General features: G+C 46.3%; 1 long non-coding RNA gene across 1 annotated transcript; it reads left to right on the top strand.

Moving 5' to 3' along the window:
- Nucleotides 1–4,858: 4,858 nt before the first annotated feature.
- On the top strand, nt 4,859–8,576 carry LOC113896541. The gene is made up of 3 exons (XR_003512047.1): nt 4,859–5,092; nt 6,647–6,719; nt 8,543–8,576. It is a non-coding gene; the product is annotated as an uncharacterized LOC113896541 (long non-coding RNA).
- The last annotated feature ends 1,393 nt before the right edge of the window (nt 8,577–9,969 follow it).

The raw sequence follows: 9,969 nt of genomic DNA, 5'->3' as shown, positions 1-9,969 counted from the left end.
GAATTGTCATTCTAGCCCAGGCTTAATGACGTCCATGCTTTTTGGCTTATGTATGAGAAATAAATATTTGCCAGCCCTTTCAAGTCCAGTTGTAATGTAATCTTCAATCTTATACTAACTATAGTATGTCAGCCTGTGCTAACATGCTGGGTGTACTTTATCTTATTGTTATTCTGTGCTAAATTTCTATGGTAGCTGCTAACATCTTTATACACCTTCTCCTATTTCAAATTTTCCCTCAGATAAACTTCAGTGGAAACCAGTGTTCCAGGAACTATGCCAGGCAACTAGAAAACAAAGATTAGTGATGTATTAGTAACATGTCATGGGTGTGAGACATTCACTAGTCCACCCCCTTCTAAAGAAGTGCAGTGAGTGACTTCAGGTGATTACAGTACAAGTCAGCCTTGCTCTTGGCATATGAGAAGAGTGGGCCTGGTCTCTGGCTTTGGGAAAAAATTCAGCCTAGTAGGAAAGGAGGACAGAAGGGCATAAAGTGATTAACGCTCACAAGCATCCAGGCAGAGCTAGATTTGTGCTTCTTTTCCTTTCAGGCTTATTGTTGAAAAATTAATAAGCTTCTGGAAGTGCACTGTTACCATAGAATCAGCAGTGACCTCATAAGGAGCCCAGAACTTTCAGATTGGACTTTCTCTTCCCTTCACTGGCTGGGTGCAGTCCAAGAGGAACGTGAAAGTGTTGGTCACTCAGCTGTGTCTGGTTCTCTGTGACCCCTTGCGCTGTAGCCCACCAGGCTCCTCTGTCCATGGAATTCTCCAAGGAAGAATACTGGAGGGGGTTGCCGTGCCCTCCGCCAGGGAATCTTCCCAACCCAGGGATCGAGCCTGGGTGTCCCACATTGCAGGCAGATTCTTTGCCTTTTGAGGCACCAGGGAAAGATGACTATGGATAGCCAGACAGCTGCAAAACAGCTTTCCTTTTCTCTTTGCAGTTGTTTTAATATTTACTTCAAACAAAGGTGCTTTCAGCCCTTGAGTCCCGTTAGAGGGCTCTGAAAACACGAGTGAGAGTAGAACAGGGGAATTAGTTCTTCCACTTTCTCTAATTTAAGGCTTTTGAGACTTTTTTTTAAGGGCTAACATGTCTAGTAAAGACAAGCATTCTGTTTTTTTTATTGAAGTGTAGGTTATTTATAATATTGTGTTAGTTTCAGGCATGTACAGCAAAGTCCCTGTTATACATGTATATTTTTCAGATTCTTTCCCATTATATGTGATACATAATGTATTATATACATTACATAAGATATTGAATACACTTCCTGCGCTGCACAGTAGGTCCTTGTTCATCTGTTTTGTGCACAGCGCTGTGTGTCTATTCTCCCGCACTCCTGATGCATTGCTCCCCGTTGTCCCTTCTCCCCTTGGTGATCACAGGTTTGTCTCCTAGGCCCACGAGTTTGTTTCCATTTTCTGTACAGGTGCATTGGTACTGCTGCTGTGGACTCACATGGGTGGCGTCATATTTGTCTCTGTCTGACTTCACTCATGTGATGCTCTCTCGGTTCATCCATGTTGCTGCGAACGGGCTCGTCTCACTCTCCTTGTGGACAAGCAGTGTTCCATTGTATGTGTGCCCCACACGTTCTTTCTTTTCATCAGTGGGTGGGTGCTGGGGTTGCGTCCGTGTCTGAAGCCAAGTGTTACTGATGCCACGCATGGGCACCAGGTGCTGAGCCTAGGAGTGTCTCTGCGGCGCTGGCTTCTCCCTCTTCCTTGGCTACTTCTGCTCTGGCTGCCGGTTTGATCAAGTTCTGTGTGCTAGGGGCTGCAGGCCTTCTCGCTTTACCTGAGTGAGCTCTTAATCCTCTCAGCCACTCCGTGAGATAACGTAACCACTGCTTTACAGATGAGGAAACTGAAGCTTGGAGACGTGAAGGAACCTTTTCTAGGTCCCTCCACCAGAAGTGTGGCCAGGGTTTGGTCCAAGCAGCGTGACTCCAGAGCTCTGCTTTTAACCACGACATGGAAGTTTATAAAATGATTCCAGATCACACATGGAAGGATCAGAACCTTGTCAGATCGGAGACTTAGCGCTCCAGGGGCAGGCTGCCTCTCCACCTTCTTCCTCACATCATACCAATATGGGAGGTTAAAATGTTGCAGAGAGGAAACTGGAAGACACGTTAATTTCAAGTGAGAGCAGAGATGAGAGGCCATCTCTGAGTCGACCTTGGCCAGGTCTGTGGTCCGCATGGCAGGCTGTGCTCCATCACCAGTAAAGGCTCCGGGCGCTCCGTCCCTGACCAGCCTCTGCCCTCTGGATGCTTTCAGGCAACTCCCATACCTCAGGGCTTCAGGGACCATTATTACAGGAGGGGAGGGAGATAGGCCCTGCCTCTTCTGATGTTCTCTCCTTTCCTGGGAAAGTGAGCAGCAGGCACTCTGCTGGGCCCCTGTCCTCAGCTCTCACGCCTTTGGGTCAGCTGAAAGAATGACCCTGTGACTGGAGGCCACACTAACATACGGCTTTCACCGCCACGGACGACTGTCTGGGCCGGGGGTCAGGCTGATTGTACTCACAAGCAAATCAAGAAACGCGATGGCCTTTGTGTTTGCTCTTCTCTCTGCCAGGAACGTTCTCTTCTTACCGTTCAGCTCTCAGTCCAAGTGTTACCTCCGCATCCAGGATTGCTCTGGGCAGCCACCTTAGATGTTTCCCTCTGATACCAGCACATCATGTTTAATTTCCTTCAAAGAAAGCATTTTTATTCTATGAAATCACTAGTGATAATCACTAGTTGCAATGGTACATCACTAGCTATAATGATATATACTAGTTACACCACTGGTTATAATGATATGACTAGTGGTATATAATGATGTAGCTAGTGAGCAACTAGTTATAGTCTCCTGAGAACAGGGGTCTTTTGTTCAACAGTATATCCTCAGCGCTGGAGTCTGTGCCTGGCATACAGGAGGTGGTTGATAAATGTTGGTTAGATGGGTGAACGATGGAGTGCCATCGTTTTCTTTGGACAGCACTAGCAAAAACAGTCTGTAAAATGCAACTAGATGACAAAAGCTGCAGGTGGTTTTGACACACAGCTCCCTTTGCAACAAAGTTCAGGAATGGGAGCCTCTCTCCTGCAGCTGAGGAAAGCGCGTGCTGGGGGTGTGGCCAACCTGCTTCCTCCAGAGTCCTGGGAGGGGGCTGTGGCTTCCCCCTGCTCCTGCTCTCCCCATTCTGCTGGAGGAAGAACCACAATCTCGTTTTGAGCTAGTTGCTCTGCTTTCAACAACTGTCTTGTACTTTCTTTGTGTCAATAGTGTGTGTGCACATGTGCACACACACACACGTGTGGAGACAGCTAACACGCTCTCCATGCTAGAAGGTGTTTTTGTATCTGCCCTCCTGACAGATCGATCCAGTAGGAGAATGCCTGTGACGTGAGCCAGGTGCTGGTCTCGGTGGGCCAGGGACATTGCCAGGAAGCTCCCTACTGGAACACTTCCTCACCAGACACCACCCAGGCCTGAGGGGAGGCCACCCTCAGACTTTAAAACAGGAAAGCAAAAATAAGGTAAACTCTCTTCTGCAGCCCGGAGTGAAGTTCTTTGATTCAGCTACTGCCATTTTCCAGCCGCCTCCATCTCTTGTGCTACCGTGGGACCTACCCCATGAAGACACAGGCATTTTAGGCTCCCAGTGGATTATTCATTGCAGACCTGCCACGCTCAGCTTCAGTGCCAAAGCTCTAGGGGATACAGACGACAAGGACTTGCACTCTGAGATTTCACATTCTGAGAGGAGCTGTGAGACCAACTCCATTGAACACACAATATATTGATTAAGGCTAAGTTGGTTTTCAGCACAGTATTGTATTGTTACCACACTGGTTCAGGTTTATAAATCTTGTGTCCAAAAAGCAATTGTAAATTACAGGGATACTTTGAAGACTAGATTTTTGACTGCTATTTGCACAGTTCTGGATACAAAGTAGACCCTCACGGGAAAAGTGGCAGTTTGAGTGTTGTTTGGTCACTCAGTCGTGGCCAGCTCTTTGAGACCCATGGACTGCAACACACCAGGCTTCTCTGTCCTTCACTATCTCCCAGAGTTTGCTGGAGTGGGTTGCTGGGCCCTTCTCCAGGGGATCTCCCCCACCCAGGGATCAAACCCAGGTCTCCTGCACTGAAGGCAGATTCTTTACTGTCTGAGCCGCTAGGGAAGCCCCTTGAACATTATGGAACACTATAGATGTTGATCTAGGCTGCTCTTTTTATTAATTGAAAGGAATGGTAGATGGGGAAGAATTTCTGTTCTAATCTCAGGGCACATTTCAAGAAAAGGGTCATGCAAGCCACCCCTAGAAGCACCATTGAATTGCTGAAGGAGGTTGACCCAGAAAGCTTCTAGGGGTCCCTGGAAAAGATGACAGCTATGAAGCTGTCCAGGTCACATCTGGGAGGCCAAACAGGGCTTGGACTCCCAGTGTCCTGGGCTCCCTAATTAGTTACACTGTTGCCCAACTCTCAGGAGCCCTCCCTCTGCTGGAGGCCGGGAATCTCTGCCTGGCCCTGCCGCCATTGTCTGCCTGCTTTTGTTGTTGGTCTGCCCGCTCTTTTAGTGAGCTTAAGTTTGCCCTTCTTTTGTTCAATTCCTTTTTATGACCAGCTGGCCTGAACCTCATTCAAATGCCGTGTGCGTGTTTTTGAAACCTGGTCATTTAATTCACAGAAGAGCCTTGGGAAACTTCTAGGCTTCAGGTTGTGTAGGGGTCACATTGCTTTGAGTTTCAGCTTCCAATTGATGTTTAAAAAAAGACTAAAAAGCAGGACTCCAGCTGCACCTTCTGAGTCTCACCAGGTGTGTGAGCAGCAGCCGGCAAGGAGAGGAGGCAGACAGACTGGAATCACATCACGGCATTTCAAATGGGTTCACTGTGCTTTGGTATTTCATAGGTGGTTATTACTGTTCATCACAATAAACTGAAAATATAAGAAGAGAGGATTCAAACAGCCCCAATGAAAGGGATGGATCTTATGTTCCTGAGGCCGCAAGCTGAGAGCTAGAGAATTCAAGATTCCAACAGCCTCTGCTTCAGACTGTCCTACCTACTGAGGCTTTTGTAAGATCCCTTACTTTCTGCAGACCTCTACACCCTTACCTGTCTGAAAGAGCCAAACCTGTTTTCCCAGAGCCTTATGCCTGTAAGAGAATGACTCAGCGCAGAGATATTCCAGAAATTGTCACTGTTTTTAATCTAGTAAGAGAGGAAAGCAACATCGCAAAAGCCCTCACCCCCATTGTTTTCAGAACACTGATGCACCCCAGCCACCCAGAAAGATTCACTGTTTTATTTTGAAAATGTCTCCTAGAAATTAGTTTTTTTCTTTTTAAGTCAAACCTTATTTCCCACTACCTCCTGTTGTGCACTGGAGCATATACTTGCTAAAAGCTGAAAGAAGTGGATGAAAGGAGCTTCCCTGAATTATCCTTCCAGCCAGAGTCTCATTGGTGTGCACCCTGGGAGGTCCTGTTCTGTTCCTTGGGATCTTCTGCTCCAAGTTCTCACCCATAATTTGGCCCTTGAGTACAGAGTTGTCTCTGAAGGATTATGCCATTGTTAGGAAAGATGTCATGTATGTGAGGGAATATAGAAAGTTTTAGAGGAAAAGGGTTTTCCCTTTAAAATACATGAGGCTAGCAAGCACAGCATGCATGTTGGCAATCAAACCTTGTTCTTCACCATTTTGGGTCTCTCTTGGTTTATGATAAGAGATGTTCTTTCAGTAGCATAGTCTGTACTCCATAATGAAGCCAAGCCATGTCAAGTTGAAAGTATTTTAAGCTCTTCATTCATCTAAAACTTCATCTCAACACAGAAATTTTATTTTCCCCGAAGCTTTTCAAATCGACTCATTTTGCAGGGCCAAAAACAAAAAACAAAAAGCCTTTGCACGCACTAAGCTCTCTGGACTTCCCTGTTCTCACCCCCTCACTGGCACGTTGCCACTTCCTCGGTCGGTCACAGTCTAGCCTTATTTCATTCCTTGCTGTTTGTCCCCTCAAGTAGCCCAGCATCATCAGCCCCCTCTCTGACATCCAGAGTTTTTGCATCATGCTGAATGTAAATTACCATGTTCTAGCGCTATGGAAAACCAGAGTTTCAGATTTTATCTGGTTTGCTCACAGTATTAAACTTCAAGAACATGCTTTCAGTAGCTGAGGTCCAAAATATAGTCAGATCTAAATTTGATAAATTTAGTGAAGTGAAGTCGCTCAGTCGTGTCAGACTCTTTGTGACCTCATGGACTGTAGCCTATCAGGTTCCTCCATCCATGGGATTTTTCCAGGCAAGAGTGCTGGAGTGGATTGCCATTTCCTTCTCCAGGGGATCTTCCCGACCCAGGAATCGAACCCAGGTCTCCTGCATTGCAGGCAGACGCTTTACCCTCTGAGCCACCAGGGAAGCCCTGGTAAATTTACTGGCTGTTATATTCTTCATTTTGTTTTATATTTTGCAGTTTATGCATCTTATCTTGGTTATCCTTATTGCTTTTTTTTTTTTCCTTCATGCTGTAAGCATGTGTCCTTGCTTAGTCTGGTTACTGTGTGTTATCCTACAAATGCCTGCTTTTTTATTGACAACTTTCATTTTCTTTGGTTTGTTTGTATCCAGGGTCAAAAGAAGTCTGATATCATTCAGATTCTCCCTGTCATGAGACTGATGCCAACTCAGTCACCTCAAGCAGGTGAGACACTCTTTAACAGCATCTCCAGGGGAGGGCAGTGCACCTCAGCCTTTGTAACTTATGTCAAAGTACCAAATAAAATTTTCGTTTGACAAATATCTTCAAGTCTGATTAGCTCTGCAACTCTTTGCTCTAGTATGATTCTTATTTCCTTTGATGTTTAAGACATTTCCTTAAGATATTTAAGACAGTTTCTCTAAGGAGTATCCTGGGTTTTTTTGTTTACTTTTGGTCTTTAAATAATATCCCCACTGATTTTTCCTTAGAGTCCTTGCTATCTGTAAACTCAAGTGACAGAAAACCCAGTTGAAACCTACTAAGAGATTTACTATATAATTTCACTAGATGAGCAGAAGTCGGGTGGCTCTGTGTGTCGTCTCAGCCACGAGCCTCCCCAGGCTGGCTTCTCCTCTGCCTCACTGGGCTGCCCTCCTCCTGGCACCGCTCTCCAGGTTCTCTCTCCACTTCCATAATATCCTACATCGGTTTACACTCTATTCTCAGCCTGCAGTCCAGGGGGAAACAGAATCTCAGTGAAACAAATTTAGATTTTTACAAGCATCACTAAGCATAGAAGTGTGAGGGAGCATGGGTGCCAGGGTGCGTTCTTTAGCCAGGACGGTGGGGTAAGGACTTCTGGAAGCTGTTTTTTGAAGTCCGGCTTGAATGAGAAGACAGATCTGAAAACATCCTGAGAACGATTGTTTGAAGCAAAATCAAGAGCACTTGCAAATGTCCTGAGACAGGGGAGCTTGGCATATTCTCGGGGCACACGGAAGGCTGGAGGGGCTGGGACTGCAGACGAGGGGCTGGAAGAGTTAGGGGAGAGGCGGCGGGGCATGTGCTGCTGATCCCTGCAGAGCATCCCTGCAGAGCACCCCAGAAAGGGGCTGTGAACTAAAGCCGCAGGAGCGAGTGTAGCCAGGGAGGAAGCGACGTGAATCAGCTTTGGAAAGCTGAATGCGGCTGTGCTGAAGAAGATGGACTGTGGTAGCCACGTTAGCTGGCCCTCCGAGGCCCCTGTGCCCCCCAAAGGAGGGACTAGGGCTTAGAAGGCCCACGTAGTGATGGAAGGTGATTGCCATGTGAGGGGGAGCCAAGGAGCCTGAGGGAGAGGCCAGAGTGAAAGAAACAGCCGTCCAGAAACCAGTCCCAGGCCCAGGAGCAGCCTCCTCGACTTTCACCATCTCTGATGGGGTTTCTTGCTTTTCTCTGCAGTAATCACTCAGGGAAATCCTCTGACTGCATGTGACCAGGGCACATACGAATGCTCCAGTTAGCAACCAGAACTCCCCAGAGCATGGGAGCTGATGGGGAGAGGCGGCTCAGAGGGGAACTGAGGCACAGTTACCAACAGTGATGAGCAGATGATAGATGCTGCGAACAGCTGACCGTCTTCATAGTCTCTCTTCCTTAAATTCCATAGAAGTTTGCATCCAAATGACAGCATCTGGGCCTTACATATCAGGAATTCTTTATATGATTCTCCTATGATATTGAGTGATGGGCTTTTGATTTTTATTGTATTTAAATACTACACATGAAAAAGCACAGACTCAGAGCATTGATGGTAGAAAAATGTTGCAAGTAGGAACCCTGATAGCAAGTTTTAAGAAGACACCCTTCAGGATGTGATTAGATGGCATTTCTATTGTAAATTTTGCCGAGCAATGTATTATAGAACAGGACATTTATTTAGCAGTTTATGCACCTATGAAAGGAGGGTTATATTTTGAAAGCAGGACTTTAAATATTTCATATTTTTCCATTAATTTTGATCTGAATATATCATAAAACAATCTTTGAACTCATTTCAATTTCAGATTACTTTCAAAGAACCTACCTCTTATTCTTGATAAAAAAACAAGAGTGAGCTTGGCAGACACAGGAGATGTTTTGATGCTGGAGGGCCTGACACCGCAGGTGAAGAAAAAGAAGTGTGTGTGTGTGTTTGGGGATCACTAACAAGGTGAGACTGGGAGAGGTGTGTCTGTCTTTCCCTGCAGCAGAGGGTCAGCAAGCACAGAGAAAGAACTCAAGCCGGGAAGCATTTTAAAGGATCCTACTAAAAGATAAAGAAGGAGACCCCGGACTGTGAAACAGTATTGTTCAAGGCATGTGGAAGCGTTCCAGTCAAAGGGGAAAAGAAACAAGCAGTAAGGAAACCCCAGGAGAGAGCAGTAATATTGCACACATCACTCAAAGCTCAGGTGGCTGAGCTACATCCGCTTGGAGCGGCGAGAGAGGAAGGAGGAGAAATCATCTGAGTTTGAGTCGGTGTCTACAGGCTGTCCTGTAGGGACAGCTGTCCTCTGGAGGACTGGTCAGTGTTTTTTGTGGAAGCCTGATTTTCTAAAATTAATTTCTTTAATCTGGCCTGATTTGGTACTTCTTTTAGTGTCATTATTCAAGTATAAGAAATGTACATGCTGTTGTTGAAGGACATGCTTTCCTTCTTGGGGTATCTAAGATTTCCCACTCCCTCATTCATAAAGAACTTCATAACCCCAGGCTTAGAAGCTGTTTCTCCTAAAAAAAGAAAAAAAAGGCTGTCAAACCTCAGGTGGGTTTGACAATATAATTTGTTTTCCAATATAATTCTCACTCTGTGGGGCCTGTTTGGAAAGATCCATTTCCCTGGCCCCTGATCTTCAACAGAGTCTCCAGCCTGAAGCCTCTGCTTAAGATGTGCTAGAAAAGCAATGAATAGAGACAGGAAACACAGCTGAGATTCTGATGCAGAAACAAAACAGAGCAAACAAAAGGAAACTGCATTGATTTTGTGTTTGTCGAGCTTAAAAAAAAACTAGTCGCTGTGACAGGTAAGTCTGAGTCAAGCGAGGGGAGATTCTGCTCTTCAGGACGTATTATTTAGGAGCCAGGTTCCGGCTTCTTGTGCCTCTGTGTTTTGGGACCGCTGAGTCCTCTCCATTAAGCTGGCAGATGGGAAGAGAGCTGATGTGTCATGGAGGAGACGGGTGGGGAGGGCCACCAGTTACGCCTGAAAGTGATCACATACCTCCCACTCGTCCTCTGCTATCAGGACTCGGTGCACACGACCACGTCCAGAGGCGAGAGGACTGCAGGACCCCCGTTCCCAGGAGGGGCCCCAGCGAGCTGCCGTGCGGCATGGCTGCTCCAGGCCACTTCCCGCCACTCAGACCATCCTCCAGCAGCTGTGCGGGGAGGACTAGTTCCATATCAGAAGAGACAATTGCCAAATTTTCAGGAATTTTGAAAACTGGTTCTT

Source organism: Bos indicus x Bos taurus, chromosome 7, assembly GCF_003369695.1.
Source record: "Bos indicus x Bos taurus breed Angus x Brahman F1 hybrid chromosome 7, Bos_hybrid_MaternalHap_v2.0, whole genome shotgun sequence".
Classification (NCBI taxonomy): Eukaryota; Metazoa; Chordata; class Mammalia; order Artiodactyla; family Bovidae; genus Bos; species Bos indicus x Bos taurus.
Note: the sequence above shows the minus strand (reverse complement) of the source record. Positions and strands in the feature narration are given on the sequence as shown.